Raw genomic sequence first — 16117 nt, forward strand, 5'->3', positions numbered from 1 at the left:
TATGGTCTCGATCTTAGGATAGGCACTGCAGCCGATGTCGCGCTGTTAACATAGGCACTCGCGTCATGTTCGTCTGCCATAGCCATTAAAACTAAATACCGCCGCAGTGTCCTACCAGATACGTTCATTGCACACTCCATATTCATATCTGCAATGTTGCTTGTCTGTAAGCACAGAAAACTCTACGCAAAAGTCACTGCTCTCGATCGTCAACCGAAGGCGGTCAGCCACTGCGTTGTCCGTCGTGAGAGGTAATGCCTGAAATTTGGTATTCTCGGCTCACTGTTGACACTGCGGATCTTGGAATATTGAATTCCCTGATGATTTCCGAAATAGAATGTCCGATGAGTCTAGCTCCAACTATTATTTCGTGTTCAAAGTCAGTTAAATTCAGTTTTGTGGCCATAATCACGTGGGGAAACCCATACCAATCACCTGGGTACCAATGACAGCTACACAAATGCAGTAACCTAGCGGCACTATCGCTATCTGTCTACATGCATGTCCCTACCCAAGGACTTTTGTCGCCTTGGCGTGACACCTATGGTGTTGTCTACATAATTCCTTGAAATCAATACCATTTCTTCACAGGGCGCATAGTTATTTTTATGGAACACCTGCCTCATAAAGCCTGTAGTACAAATCACATGCCTGTACGCCTAGTCATTTGTGCGAAAAATTCCTTAGCATCCAGAATGAGATTTTCACTCTGCAGCGGAGTGTGCGCTGATATGAAACTTCCTGGCAGATTAAAACTGTGTGCCCGACCGAGACTCGAACTCGGGACCTTTGCCTTTCGCGGGCAAAGGCAAAGGTCCCGAGTTCGAGTCTCGGTCGGGCACACAGTTTTAATCTGCCAGGAAGTTTCATATCAGCGCACACTCCGCTGCAAAGTGAAAATCTCATTCTGGAAACATCCCCCAGGCTGTGGCTAAGCCATGTCTCCGCAGTATCCTTTCTTTCAGGAGTGCTAGTTCTGCAAGGTTCGCAGAAGAGCTTCTGTAAAGATTGGAAGGTACGAGACGGATACTGGCAGAAGTAAAGCTGTGAGTACCGGACGTGAGTCGTGCTTCGGTAGCTCAGTTGGTAGAGCACTTGCCCGCGAAAGGCAAAGGTCCCGAGTTCGAGTCTCGGCCGGGCACACAGTTTTAATCTGCCAGGAAGTTTCATTCCTTAGCATGTTGATTGTCATGTATTGAGACATTGACTGCCCACTACTAGCAAATAAATAACACCACAAAAAATCACAGTGTGCATTTAATTTTTCAAACTCAGTGCATTTCCAAGCTTCTCTATAGGTGTTGCACATGGTGATATGTGGGTTGAATGTTTGGTCAGTACAGTCAAAATGAGACTTGAAACACAGGTAACGGCTTCTTTTTCATCATCATTTCCTTAACCCTTCGTAGTTGCTCTAGGACTGCACACACCACTCGATGTTTTTTTTCCAACACTACCATGAGATGGCGCACATTTTGTGCTTGAACACTTCAGTAGCTTTCTGTTACAAACTGTAGGTGGCAGTATTCCAGTTAACATCTATTTAGCTTCGTTTGTGGGGGCAGACAGACGCGTTTTTCGTCCGTCCATTATCTAACAAACGTTTTCTGAACCATCCAGCAGTTACCGTTTCTATGACGAAAGATGGTAGAAACGTAAATTGTAGGGGCTACACTCTAGGTCATTCTGTGAATACAATGTTAATTTGGCACTCACATTTGATACTTTCGCCAACTTTCAACCTAATTATTGTCTTTCGACCTAACATAGACCTCGGGCACGTTACCCAACCAAGATCTCAAGGTGGTTGTTTCGAGATGGTTGGGTGAGGGGTGGGGGGGGGGGGGGGAGGGGGGACTAATCGGCGAGCCCAGTATTACTACCATGTACAAGATTACCATTATACTCCAGCCATACGTTTCAGTACTGTTGCCAGGTAAAATACCAAGTTTACAGTTTTGCTAAGAATACATTTTTAGATTTTTGGTGAATTTTTCCGACATTAAGTAGGTTATGCATTCATAGGGCCAGACATAAATTTCTTACAGCGTAGTGCGAACGACGGTCAACAGATGACACTGGGCGTTGAATGTTATAATGCTTAAATGTTGCTTTTAGTTGCCACATTTGACCAAATAGTGTGTGAAATTACAGCTAGATGCTGTAAAGTTAGACCATCATACGTGATGTGGGCTATAGCTTACAGACAAAATGTACATACTCATCTTAAAAGAGTGGGAAATTTGAATGGAGAGGCTTTACGAATTGTAAAGAACAATCACTTCATCAGTTACTGCTATTGTTTTGTTTCCCATCTGTTGCAATGTAAAAGAAGTTTTCCGCCAGACGAGTTTCACTTTTGTGTACGCCGATGTTTTCGTTATTTTACGTGTTTTGAACTTCACTTTCTATCCTACGTTGTTAGCAAAGAAAAGTGTTTTCACATCTATTTTCCAAGATTTCTTCGCTTTTACTAGTTCCCTTCTTCCTTTGTGGCATATGAAATTTGTTGCACTTCACGTCTGTAAAGTTCGCAAAAGCTGTCGTCATACAACTCGAACTGTAGTTTCACCTGTCCCGCACGCAGTGCTTGTGAAAACACGTTCTTTCCCCTACTCCATCGTCCATAAACAACGAAGGAAGGAAAAGTGGACTTAAAAACGTGTGAAAAGATTAGGAGGCACCAGTGGCCACAGCAGATGGTTAATAACTATAAGCGAAACGCTTCTGGCGATAGCTTCTTTTAAATTGTAGTGAACTTAAGGCTGGAAAAGGCAATAATTGTAAACTTTTAAATAATAGAAAAAGGCTCTGTATGGAAATCATCTAGAAATATGCAGTAAGCTTAAGAGGGAGTGAGAGAGTATGAACTGATACATAACATCTGTTACGTAAGATGACCATACTACCTCATTTTGTTTCATTCCAAAGCATTCAGCAGTAAGCTACAAATGAATCAATTATGTCCTTTCAAAACAGCGGTTCCATAAACCACCAGAGACTTCTAATAGATATCTTGAAAAATTTCTTATTTCCAAGTCCCTCCACAGAGGCAGCCAAGCCCGCCCCGGACTACGTAAGATGACGCCACAGGCTTGTGAATAGGCTCTTTTGTGGAAGTGCTGACTTACGTCTTACAACCCAAGAACGATTCCGTCTAGTTGTAATCAGACTTACTCCGCAAAGACTTTGCAACGGTGCTCATATCGTTAATCGAAAATGATTATAGCAGACTCGTGTAATGTACTGTAGAGGCCATTGTTGCGATCTATTAGAAACAAAGAAACCAAAGAGACGAGTGTCAATGGTTTACCAGAGCCCAAAGACAAAAGTGTATGCTGCACAATCAATAAATAATATTTGGAACTGATTGCTACAAGATATCCACCCCTTTCTGACCAAATTCTACGAATACGGCTTCCCTCCACCACTACAAGTCGAACAAGCCACCTCAGAGCCAGCCGTCACAGACTTTTCCATCATTTTCGGGATGGAGACACGTTATGTTTGTACTATGACTGTCAGTTGCCTTGATATAAGCAGTTTAGGTAACGGTGCCGGTACTGAATAGTAAGATCCCTTTTACCGTCCACTGCCCAATTTTCTCTTAATTTCGGACAGTAATGACAATTTCGAAACCGAGAAGATGTTATTTATTTATGCTTTTTTTTTGCCAGTACGTTCATGTTACAAACCCTCTTCACAGGCGCGATGAGTGTCACCAACAAATTCGTAAGCCAAACCTCTATTTGTAATTTCGAGAATCGAGAAATAATAGCAACGCCAGCCTTCGCAATTTTCCACATTTTGCCTGATAGCGGGACCTGTCACCTTTTGAAATGTACTGAGAACCAGAGGTCATAAACAGTGCTGCAGTTGAAATTGCTGTCGATTTCACACTGCGACCGAACTGTCCAGCGAAGGGTACTATCAATGGGTAGCGGAAATAAAACAAAACAGAAAAAGTCCATCTTTTTTATCAGTGGTTCCCTGTGATGCTGATTACCAAAAATTTTCGCTTCAATTCGCAAACGAGAGCGCATCGGCGTAGATATTAAAAGCCTTTTTGGCTTCCGCAAAGCAGGTTTCGCGCTTTCTGCTGGGCACCGGTCACGATCGCCTTTAATTATGGCAGTGAAATTTCGCTTCGGCTTTTTGCTCTCAACCCTGCAGTGCGTTACCCGAGCGCCCTCAAATCTCTAATAGCTCTCGGTGCAGACAGTAACTATCATCTGTTCAGTACCGTAGTGTGGCAAATACTCCTTTGACACGCACTAGTTTACAATCGTTAAGCCCTACGAAATTTTCGCTCATTAACTAGGAGGAACTTTTTAAAAATTTCATTTATATTTGTTTCATATACAAGTCAGCTAGTACAGTAAACGACTTCGCAGCATTCACACGGTTTCAGTAACTCACACTAGAAGTCTGTTAGCGATTATCGTGAATATTGTAATGAAGTGTCTATAAGTCAGCTCCCGTGATGCTTCACGAACAATACCTCTAGATAATGGACCTAACAATGCAGACTGTAGCTTTCCTCGCTTAGTGATTTTAAATGACTGTTCAAGGAAGTAATCATTTCAGACTAGAATAGGGCTCAAGTGACTTTGGCCTACCAAATAGCAGGTTTGTATGATGCACGAGAGCGCCTAACGGAGATGTCGGAAACCTGAATTCGAAAAAGTTTGAAGACAGGCACCAACTATCCCTGGGAAATCTACTCACAAATTGTCAAGACCCAGTACTGAACAAATAATGTAGAGAAATTATCCAGCCCTCTAAGCACCTACGCACTGCTTTCATAGCGACAGTGAAGACAAGATTCCACTAATCACAGCATATGCAGAAGTATTTAAGCAGTAATTCCTCCTGAACATATTTTACCATGATAAGTACCCTCCAACAGGCGTTTAACAGTGAGTTGCAGCCTGTAGTTGTAAATGTAGTTTTTTGACTGATAACAGCAACGTAAATTAGACTCAACGTAGAGCCATGCAGTTATTGTGAACTGTTGAGAAATGATTGGATTCTCGTCTGCTTCCTGTTTCATTAAGTGACTAAATACTATGTGATCTGAGGCTTTCTCGGCGAATGTGCTGTATCCAAGGTTCTCGGGTGTCCAGTCGGATCCGATCGTCGAAGTTCCACGATATTTCGGCGAATAACCGTTCCGCCATCATCAGGTGTTGCTGATGGAATGACCTGTCTGCTGCTTTCATCTTTTACTTTCCCATCTTTGGGGAAGTGTGAGGGGGAGTTTGTAGCCTTTCGGCTTTTACTCCCCTGTGAACGTGCGTGTATGATTTTTGTATAGTTTTTTGGTGTCTGTGATATGTGATCATTGTTGTGACTGTGTCTGGTACTTGCCTGAGGTAGGCGAGATGATTGGTGTTATATGGGAAGGAGCAGGATTAGGGATTGGGATTTTCTCTTCGACTTAATCGTCGAAGATCGTCATAGGGCGCTTGTGCTTATCGCGGGACATGTCATACCGACCTAGAGAGTGGATGAGTGCGTTTCCGGATCTGGAAGAACCCTCATAGAAGGCCCTTGCCAGATCCTGTAAACGCTCTCTCAGGAGTGGGATTTCGGCTGTGGCGTCAGGTCGTCTGTGGGGAATCCAAGAGGTAAATGCAGTGCCCTCCTGAGAGCGCGGTTCTGCAGCCTCTGGAGTTTGTCCAGGTTCTGCTTTTCCGAGTATCCCCGGACAGGGCACGCATATTCCATTACTGGCCGGATCAGGGCCTGGTACACATTTACTGCTACTGGGCAGGGAAGGGAGCTGGTTGAGTTCAGGATAGGGAACAGGATGGACATTCTGGAGCAGACCTTCCTGTGGACCTCATCTACGTGGGGTTTCCACGTAACACGAGAGTCCAAGGTAACGTCAAGGTACTTGGAGGTTCTGCGACAGGGGAGTTGGGTTCCATGTAGGTGAAGGTGGAGGGGGAACGTTGAGGAGGTTCGCGCCTTCCGAGTCTGCGGGTAATCAGCATTGCCTGCGTCTTCTCAGAGTTGATGGTGATGCGCCAGCGACGGGACCAGGTTTCTGTGTCGTCTAAAACCCTTTGTAGCGTACGGATGACCAGGTCCTTGTTTTCATTTCTCGTGTAGAAGGCTGTGTCGTCCGCGTACTGCGCAGTGTGCACTAAGGGGGCCGTTGGAGTGTCAGCAGTGTACAAACTGTACAATACGGGCCCCAGGACCGTTCTCTGTGGCAACCCAGCACCAATACGCCTTTTGGTGGAGGTGGCAGTTTCTACTTTGACGGAGAAAGTCCTATTCGTGAGATAGCTCTTGATCAGCTGAACTATGCTGCCGGGAAACCCTTGTGTGTACAACTTGTAGAGTAGCCCTCTATGCCAAACTGAATCAAAGGCTTTGGCTACGTCTAGTAGCACAATCCCGCAGTAGCCTCTGTGGTTGAAGCCCTCTGTGGCTGTTTCAAACGTTCTCATTACCTGTTGTGGGACAGAGTGGTTCTGCCGAAACCCAAATTGGAAATCCGGCAGAATTTCCTCTCTGGTAATATGTTCTTCTATGGGTGTTAGCAGGAGGCGCTCATAGTTCTTGCTGAGAGTTGGTATGAGGCTAATCGGCCTGTAGTGCTGGGGGAATAGAGGGTCTATCCCTGGTTCGTGTATCGCGACCACTTCCGCATGTTTACAGCAAGTTGGGAACTAGCGGGAACGAGTAATCTCGTTGAGGACGTTCGCGAGGCGTGTGATCGCTGTGGGTGGGAGTTTTTTGACTAACTGGTTTGTGACACTATCGTGCCCTGTCGCCTTTTTTGTAGGGAGGGACCTGCTTACTCCTGCCACGTCCTCGGGGCTCGGGGGCAAAAAGTATGGGTTCACCCTGTGGGTCCTCCTCAGCACTGAGGAAGACAGCCGGTTGACGACTGACTACCTCTTCATGCTCTTCATCCTGGGGTTGATCTGTCTGCGCTGTGTCCGTGGTATTTATGACCGCGGGGTCCCGAATCGTCGAGTCGTACCGCAGCGCGGACGGCAATGAAGAGCCGCGCGATGGATGGGTGGGCCGGGAGGGGGGGGGGGAGGGGTTTCGAAATACCTGCAGCCACACCAGCTGGTAGACGCAGTTCATCTACGTCCGCCGTGGCAGAAGGATATTGCGTCCGCTCACGCCGTTGCTCTTTGATGGTGTTTAATAATGGTTTCAAGGCCTTTCTAAGTGGAAACCCGGTGTCCCTGTTGACTACTTCAACTTCATCAGAATACGTAGCTGAACCGTCAGTTCCCAGAATATAAAAAAACCTCATCAGCTTCGAGATTTAAGTTATTTTTATGAGGACTACATTTTGAATATCCATGTAGGGCCTTTCACTGAATCACAATTACAAATGACGACGCAAAGAACGAGATTACTACGTGGCCTTCGAGAAGTTGCAATATTATTTCATTTATTCTACGGATAGTTTCTATAATATCGTAATGTCGACAGGTTCTAGCCGAATAGTTTGCCATTATGTGCCACAAAGAAGAACTGATAGGGAAAGATCATCTTGCTAATAGATCATTATAAACCGGAAAGCAATTCGAAATGAGTTTTTGAGTGGAACTACAACACCCAATCAAGCCAAGTGGAACTTTGGTTAAGTGTCCACATTAAATTGTAACGCCTGCTGCAGTTGGCTTAAGAAGTCATTTGAATGGCCTGAGGAATAGAAGGGCATACTGTGATGGTCAGACCAAGACTGAACACTGCTAGAGCTAGAGAGACACCAGAACAGTCACATGCCTGTCGCATTTTAGACGCTGAGCGTCCTGTGTCTCTGACACCTTCTGAGACACTATTGTGAAAAAAAAAAAGCTTGAAAGATGGACTACGTGCGAGAAATTTGCACATAGGCTTTACTAAGAGAACATACACAGTGAAAACGATATCTCCTGTACCGGCGAAGTTCACCGGAAGACAGAGAACTAATGGCAAAGATAAAGCTCCGAAATGGCATTTAAATTAACGTCAGTACTAGTTGGGTGCTTACCTACTCCCTACCCCCAACATTGTCAAAACTGTTTAGTGCAGGTATCAATTTTAAAGCTTGCAGTTCAGTGAGTGCAGCAACATATATCGGTGAATACATTAACAAAGGCAGTGATGAAGCGATTTTCAACTTCATAAGCACAGACTTCACAAACTTCTTTCATGAATAGAAGGAGTTCAGTGTTGATTCTGGGACACATTTTACCCTGACCTTTATGTTGCCCACACTGAGGAGAACACATTAATGTCCTTCGAACTGTTACCTTTACCTTGACCGACGTCATCACTCTGATAGTGAAGTCATCACACTTATCAGTGATGTCATCAGTCAATACAGTCAGTTGCGATATATTCTCAGTTTCACACCCTAATCTCAACAGGTGTGAAAATCTCAACAGGTTTTCGTAGAGTGGAAGAAGTGGTTCAAGAGGTATTCACCTCAGCTTCCCATCACACACGCTCTCAGAGACTGGTACCATTATTCCAAAAGAAGACAGATGAAGACATAATAAACAATGTTTTTGTGAAAGCAGTAAGCAGAGACGAAGAATAAAAGGATCATTATGATGACGAAAATGGTGATGATAATTATAATGAGAAAGAAGGTGATGTTTGCAATTAGAGGACAGCCTGTAACAAATCGCCATCAGAGGTCATCCCAAATGAGCCGGTAGAGCAATAAGTTTTCTTGCTGGCTTCGAAGGCGTTGTTTAATAATTCATATGATAACGAAATAAAAGTTATTGGAGAAACCAACACGAAGCATTCTATTGTTGTATTAAGTATTCGAAAATAGAGTGAAAGACATGTAAGTTGCGTATGAGAATCCTACCTAGGATACGTAGGATGATGAGGGCAACTTGTAACTCTTTCGACTAATTTTTTTTTTTATCTTTCTACTAAGTCTTGGTTGTAAATTAGACCTGAATTAGTGTTCTAGGTGAATTTAATGTTGTGTTTATTTTATGAATTTTACCGAGGACTGAGCTGCATAAATAATTAGTTTCACAGTTCACTGTGCTTGCAAAGGGTGTGGAATTTTTGGCTACTTTAGACGTGAGCGAAATATTGCTGCACTTTAAGGTAAGTTACATATGCAGTATTGTTCACATGTGGCCAGTTCTTATGTATTTAGATGGAATTTAATGCTTGGTTCTCTAATAGCCTGAAATTTATTTCAGTACTTCCAATAAGTGAGCAGTGCGTGTTTTCGTAAATATTACAGGGAACTTACATACGGAAAATTTTATTTGAAAGTCAGTAGCGTTCGTAGAGTGTGAGATATCTTACACTTGCATGAATTTTTGTAGGGTGTTCCATGTTAAGATAAGTATGCAATCTGCATGTCCTTTAATGAGTCATATAGGCAATCTAGATGTGGAAGTATTTAGTTTGAACGCTCACAGACCTTTAAAGTGTGGTACACCTGCAGAACTTTCGTCATAAGCGAGTGCTGCATAAGTTAAAAGGTTTTATCAGTAGGGTCACTTGCATGCTACGCGCATTTTAATAAGCAATATTTACGTTGAAATTCATTGTACTTGCAAAACTTGTAGAATCTTACATATAAACAGTGAAATTAAATGTCGTGTGGCTAGGACCTCCCGTCGGGTAGACCAGTCGCCTTGTGCAAGTCCTTTGATTGACGCCACTTTGGCGACTTGCGCATCTGTGGGGATGAGATAGTGATGAGGAAGACAACACAACACCCAGTCCCTGAGCGAAGAAAATCGCCGACCCAGCCGGGAATCGAAACCGAGGCCCTTAGCAAAGAATTTCGTCGCGCTGACCACTCAGCTATCGAGGCAACAATATAATACAGTAAATGATTATATCATGGTTTTTATTTCCGAGATATCGACACTGTCAACAGTTTTTGCAGTTGTTACATCTCTGTCACCTTCTTTGATAACATCGTTAGCGGGCATACACAAAGCATGTCTTGGTGAAATTTCCTTGATATATCGTAATAAAACATCTTTGGCTTCCTAAAATCGAGCTGATAAAACACCTTCCTATTAAAATCTTGGTTTTTTCAGTGAATCATAGTTTTGATAACAGCAGTCGTTCAGTCGGTTCTAATAATTGGCACTGATTATATTTTCTTGTGATATATGATCTTAGCTCCCTTCCTTAGTGATGAAACTGTTAGTTGATGACTGTACTCAACTTCAGATTAAATACACTTTACATATTTGAATATTGTTGTAATGTTAACATTACACATTCTTATACTGCTAATTTTTCCAGGCATTTTATTATATATCTGTATTTGACAAGAACCACAGGTGTGAAGTATTATTAATTTCGGAAAAGTATGGCTTTCAGATCGAATCTTGAGTACTACCATCTGTTGGTGAAGACAAGAAACAGGAGATTAACCCAGATTCCTTCCAATCTGTGTTTGTTCATTTGTTCTGAGCCCGAGCTTATATTTCTTTCGTGTGTCCCAGGTAGCTTAATAATTGTGTTCGTAAATCCTAAAGCTAGTACTGATGGCTGACGAGCGTTAAGTATACCATGGCTTAGTGTTCCGTGTTACGAATTCGTGTAATTATTCCAGCAACCGATGCCAGTAGCTACGTCCGCTAGTTACGGGCTTTATGCGTCAGTCTGTTATTAGTGTAAATCCCGAGATGACGTGCACCCTTAGTAATGTGTGAAATGTAAGTGGCTAAGAAAATCATCCATTTAATAGAATGTTGTGTAAGCTTTCAAATGTCTTTAACCTTGTTATTGTCTTGCAGGTTTACATGCTCACTAGTTCAAATGGTTCAAATGGCTCTGAGCACTATGGGACTTAACATCTGTGGTCATCAGTCCCCTGGAACTTAGAACTACTTAAACCTAACTAACCTAAAGACATCACACACATCCATGCCCGAGGCAGGATTCAAACCTGCGACCGTAGCAGTCCCGCGGTTCAGGACTGACTGCCTAGAACCGCGAGACCACTGCGGCCGGCTGCTCACTAGTAAATTTTGTCACCGTAAGTGCTCTTTGGCTTGTAGCCGCAGTTATTTTCTGAATTTTAAGGTTAATTGAGCGTTTCATAGTTTATATATGTTTCTATTGAGTTTTTCTCTGTAATGAATGTTTATTTAATTCCGTTGTCGACGTGATAAATTAAAGCTGTAACTTAGATCCTAATAAGATACGGTTCATCACCTGGAAATTCTGCCTGCATTTTTTTGTTTGACATCTGACAAGTTTGATGCAGCCAGCCACGAATTTCTCCCTGTGCGAACTTCTTCACCTCAGAGTATCACTTGCAAAGATGTGTTCCAATCTCTGTCTGCCTGCCGCTGTGGCCGAGCGGTTCTAGGCGCTTCACTCCGGAACCGCGCAGCTGCTACGGTCGCAAGTTCGAATCCTGCCTCGGGCATGGATGTGTGTGATGTCCTTAGGTTAGTTAGGTTTAAGTAGTTCTAATTTATAGGGAACTGATGACCTCAGATGTCAAGTCCCATAGTGCTCAGAGCCATTTGAACCATTTTTTGAATCTTTGTCTCCATCTACAGTAACTACCTCTACAGCTCCTCTAGTGCCACATGAGTTACTCCCTGAGTTCTTGAGACATAGCCTACCTTCCTATCCCTCCTTCTCGTCAGTGTTTTTCATATATCCCTTTCCTCGCCGATTCTCTGGAGAACCTTCCCACTACTTAAATGGCCACCTAATTTTCACAGTTCTTCCGTAGTACCATAATTCAAATGCTTCGATTACCTTCTGTGCCGGTTTTTTCACAGTCCATGTTTCACTGTCATACAATGCTTCCTCAAACTAAGGCGCTTGTCTGACAGTAGCAGACTTCTCTTGGCCAGAAACGTATTTTTTGCCACTGCTGGTCTGCTTTTAATGTCATCCTTGTTCCGTCCATCGAGGGGTTATTTTTTGCAGAATTCCTTAAATTCATCTATTTCGTGATCATATATCCTTTACTAGGGTTCGTGAGTCTCTCATTTATGCTACTTTTCATTGCTTTCACCTTTCTTGGATTTACTCTCAATCAGTATTCTGTACCCATTAAACTGTTCATTCTATTCAGCAGATCCAGTGGTTCTTCTTCACGTTCAGTGAAAATAGCATTGCCACCAGCGAATCTTATCGTTAGTATATTTTAGCCTTAAATTTTAATTCCACTCTTTGACCTTTCTTTTATTTTAGTCATTGCTTATTCGGTATATAGATTGAACAGTAGGGGCGATAAACTGCAGTCCAGTCTTATACATTATTAAGTGGAACACTTCGTTCTTTGTGTTCTATTATTATGCTTCACTCTTGGCTTTTTCACACGTTGTATGTTACTCACCTTTCCTTATAGCCGGCCGCTATTTTTCCTAGAATTTTTCACACCTTTCTGCATTTGTCATCATCGAGCGCTTTTTCAGGTCGACAGTTTACGAAACTATCTTGATTTTTCTTCAGTTTTGCTTCCATTATCATCCGCGACGTTAGAACTGCCTTATGGGGCCTTTCCTTATAGCCGGCCGCTATTTTTCCAAGAATTTTTCACACCTTTCTGCATTTGACATATCGATCGCTTTTTCAGGTCGACAGTTTATGAAACTATGTTGATTTTTCTTCAGTCTTGCTTCCATCTTCCATTATCATCCGCGACGTTAGAACTGCCTCTATGGGGCCTTTACCTTTACTAAAAGCCAAACTAATAGTCATTTAATACATGATCACTTTTCTTTTCCCTTCATCTCTACATTATTTTAGGTTGCATTAGATGTTAAGGAAATTGTGCGATAATTCTCCCAGTTGTCGACTCGTACAGTCTTGGATATTGTGTGGATGACGTAGTTCCGGAAGTCTGATGGTATATCGCCAGACTCATATATTCTATACATCAATGTGAATAATCGTTATGTAGCCACTTCTCCCAATGATTTTAGAAAATCTCGTGGAATTTTATCTGTCCCTTCCGTCTTATTCCACCGGCCTTGGTGGCCGAGCGGTTCTAGGCGCTACAGTCTGGAACCGGACCGCTACGGCCGCAGGTTCGAATCCTGCTTCGGGCATCGATGCGTGTGATGTCCTTAGGTTAGTTTGGTTTAAGTAGTTCTAAGTTCTAGGGGACTGATAACCTCAGTGCCATAGTGCGCAGAGCCATTTGAACCATTTTTTGAGTTATTCTGTCTGAAGTCGCTGAAAGCTCTTTTAAATTCCTGTTCTGATATTGAATGCCTATCTCTTCTATATCGATTCCTGTTTCTTCTTGGCACGTCATCAGACAAGACTTCCCCCTCAGAAAGATCTAATGGACTATTTCCACCTATCTGCTCTCTCCTCTGCATTTAACATTGGAATTTCCATGGCACTCACCTGCCCTTTAAATTGCACGGAAGGCTGTTTTGACTTTACTATATGTTGACTCAGTCCTGCCGACAATCATTTCTTTTTCGATAACTTCGTGTTCTGCACCCAGCCATTTAATTTTAGCTTCCCTACCCTTTCACTTTATTTCAGTCGTACGTGAGTTGTGTTTCTGTGTTCCTGAATTTCTCTGGACGTTTTTGTTCTTGTTTCTTCCATCGATCAACTGATGTATTTCTTCTGTTAGCAATGTTTTCTTTGCAGTTACCTCCTTTTTACCTATTTTTTTCCTTTCCAGCTTCTGTGATTGACCATTTTAGATATGTGAATTCCTCTTCAACCGAGCTGCCTACTGAGCTATTCATAATCGCAGCATCTATAGACTTAGAGAAGTTCAACGGTATCCCTTCATTCTTTAATACCTCCGTATCCCACCTCTTTGTGCACAGAATTTTCCTGATGACTCTCTCAAACTTCAGTCTAACCTTCATCACTACTGAATTGTGGTCGAGTCTATATCTGATCCTGCGTACGCCTTACACAGTAATGCGGTGGTTTCCGTTGCCTTCTGCATCCTCATGCCGTTGATCATTGATAATTCTTCCGTCTTCAGGGGTAGTGTCCCACTACAAGAACAATAGTATGCCCTGAACCTCGCTCCTCTCCTCCGCCCTCTTTGAAATGGCCGTTGGCAGAATGAGGGCGATTTTTTTATACTGAAAATCTTTTGCCGCAATTGGCGATGATTTTTACTCAAAATTTAAGAGGCGGCAGGGACGAGATAGGGAGCGGAGGCATTTTAATTACTAATAAGAGACGCTACCGCTAGACCAAGTGTTCTTATCTGTAATAAAGAGCTTGATTGGGTAATAAACACATAATGCCGTTGAACACATTTACATTTAATCATTAAAATAAAAATCCAAAATGACAGGGCGGAAGATTTATTGCACAGATTTATATCACTTAAGGATACATACAATGATCTTATCTGTAATGAAGCTCTCATTATACCAAGACTGCTAACAAACGCCCACAGTTGAGGGTAACGTTGTAACACTAGCCATCGCACACGTGTGGTAGTGCCTTTGCCTAGCGGAATCCTCAAACATCGAGGAAAAGCACACTGTGCGTCGCGGACCGCCTCAGTGATGTGTGAGATGATCTTTGTGTATCTTACACAGTACAGTATTCTCTACACAACGGCCTTTGTAGGCTATGGCTCGCTATTCCACGACTCCTGTGTCTGGTCCGTCGAGTCGGTACCTGCAGTTTCCTTGATAGTCGGTAGCACATCCAGAAACGACCATCACTGACGCAGAGACAGGCTCGTACGCCATTTGGTGGGCCCCACCACGAATTCATCTCTTGTACCAACCTCTTCATCTGAGAATAGCAGTAACTCCCTCAATCGTATTCCCATCTTTGTCTTCCCTGTCTGTTTACACTCTCTACATGTCCATCTGGTACCATGTAAAATGTTCTTTGATGACCACTCGCAGAGCGGACGCGCGGTTTGAGGCGCCATGCACGGATCGCGCGGCCCTCCTGGGGGAGGATCGAGTCCTCCCTCGGGAGTGTGTGTTGTTCTTTGCATAAGTTAGTTTAAGTAGTGTGTAAGTCTATGGACCGATCAACTCAGCGGTTTGGTCCCTTAAGAACTCACACACATTTGAACATTTTTTATGTCTTAATACAGGCTCTGTCATTCCGTTCCTCCTTATTGTCAGTGTTTTCGACATGTTTATCTCCTTGCCGGTTCTGCACAAAATCTGGTCACTCTTCATCTTCCCAGTACGCCAATATCATTCTGTAGCACCGTATGTCAAAGGCTTCAGTTGTCTTTCTTTACGATTTTCCCGCAACCAACAATTCACTTCAAGCCATGCTGACCTAAAAAGGAACATTTTCGGAATTTTTTTGCTCAGATTAACACCAATGTTTGATACCAACAGGCCCCTGAATGCTCTTTCTGTATGTGCTAGTCTTTTTTTAATTTATTTTGTTGGCAACATAGCAGAAGTACTTCACGTGATCTACTTTGTAGTCACCAATTTTGCTGGCAAATTGAGCTGAATTTTTATTCCATTCACCGCGTTCTGCAATTCTTCACGATTTTCACTACGTTTGGAAATGACGTCAACGAATTTCTTATCTGATACTTCTCATCCTAAATTTTAAACTCACTGCATAACTTCTTTTTCATATGCGTCAGTGCTTTTTCGATGTATGGATTGAATGGCAGTATTGAAAGGCAACGTCCCTGTCTTATACCTTTTCTAATCCGAATACTTCCTTGTTTCATTCTTATGTTTTCCAATTTGATACTTACACCTACGGTACATTACACACCGTTCCCTACAGTTCACCGAGCGAGGTGGCGCAGTGGTTAAATACTTGCCTCGCATTCAGGAGGACGACGGTTCAATCCCGCGTCCGGCCATCCTGATTTAGGTTTTCCGTGATTTCCCTAAATCGCTCCAGGCAAATGCCGGGATGGTTCCTTTTAAAGGGCACGTCCGATTTTCTTCCCCGTGCTTCTCTAATCCGATGAGACCGATGACCTCGCCGTCTGGTCCACTACCCCAAAACAACCCAACCCTACAGTTCACACCTATTTTCGTGATGACTGGGTGTTGTGTGCTGTCCTTAGGTTAGTTACGTTTAAGTAGTTCTAAGTTCTAGGGGACTGATGACCATAGCTGTTAAGTCCTATAGTGCTGGATGGCTCTGAGCACTATGGGACTCAACTGCTGTGGTCATCAGTACCCTAGAACTTAGAACT

General features: G+C 43.1%; 1 non-coding gene across 1 annotated transcript; it reads left to right on the forward strand.

The window, feature by feature from the left end:
- The first annotated feature begins 1067 nt into the window (after positions 1-1067).
- Positions 1068-1142, forward strand: Trnas-cga (transfer RNA serine (anticodon CGA)). Its single transcript has one exon. It is a non-coding gene; the product is annotated as a tRNA-Ser (tRNA).
- Positions 1143-16117: the final 14975 nt, after the last annotated feature.

This window comes from Schistocerca gregaria, chromosome 8 (genome assembly GCF_023897955.1).
Source record: "Schistocerca gregaria isolate iqSchGreg1 chromosome 8, iqSchGreg1.2, whole genome shotgun sequence".
NCBI lineage: Eukaryota > Metazoa > Arthropoda > Insecta > Orthoptera > Acrididae > Schistocerca > Schistocerca gregaria.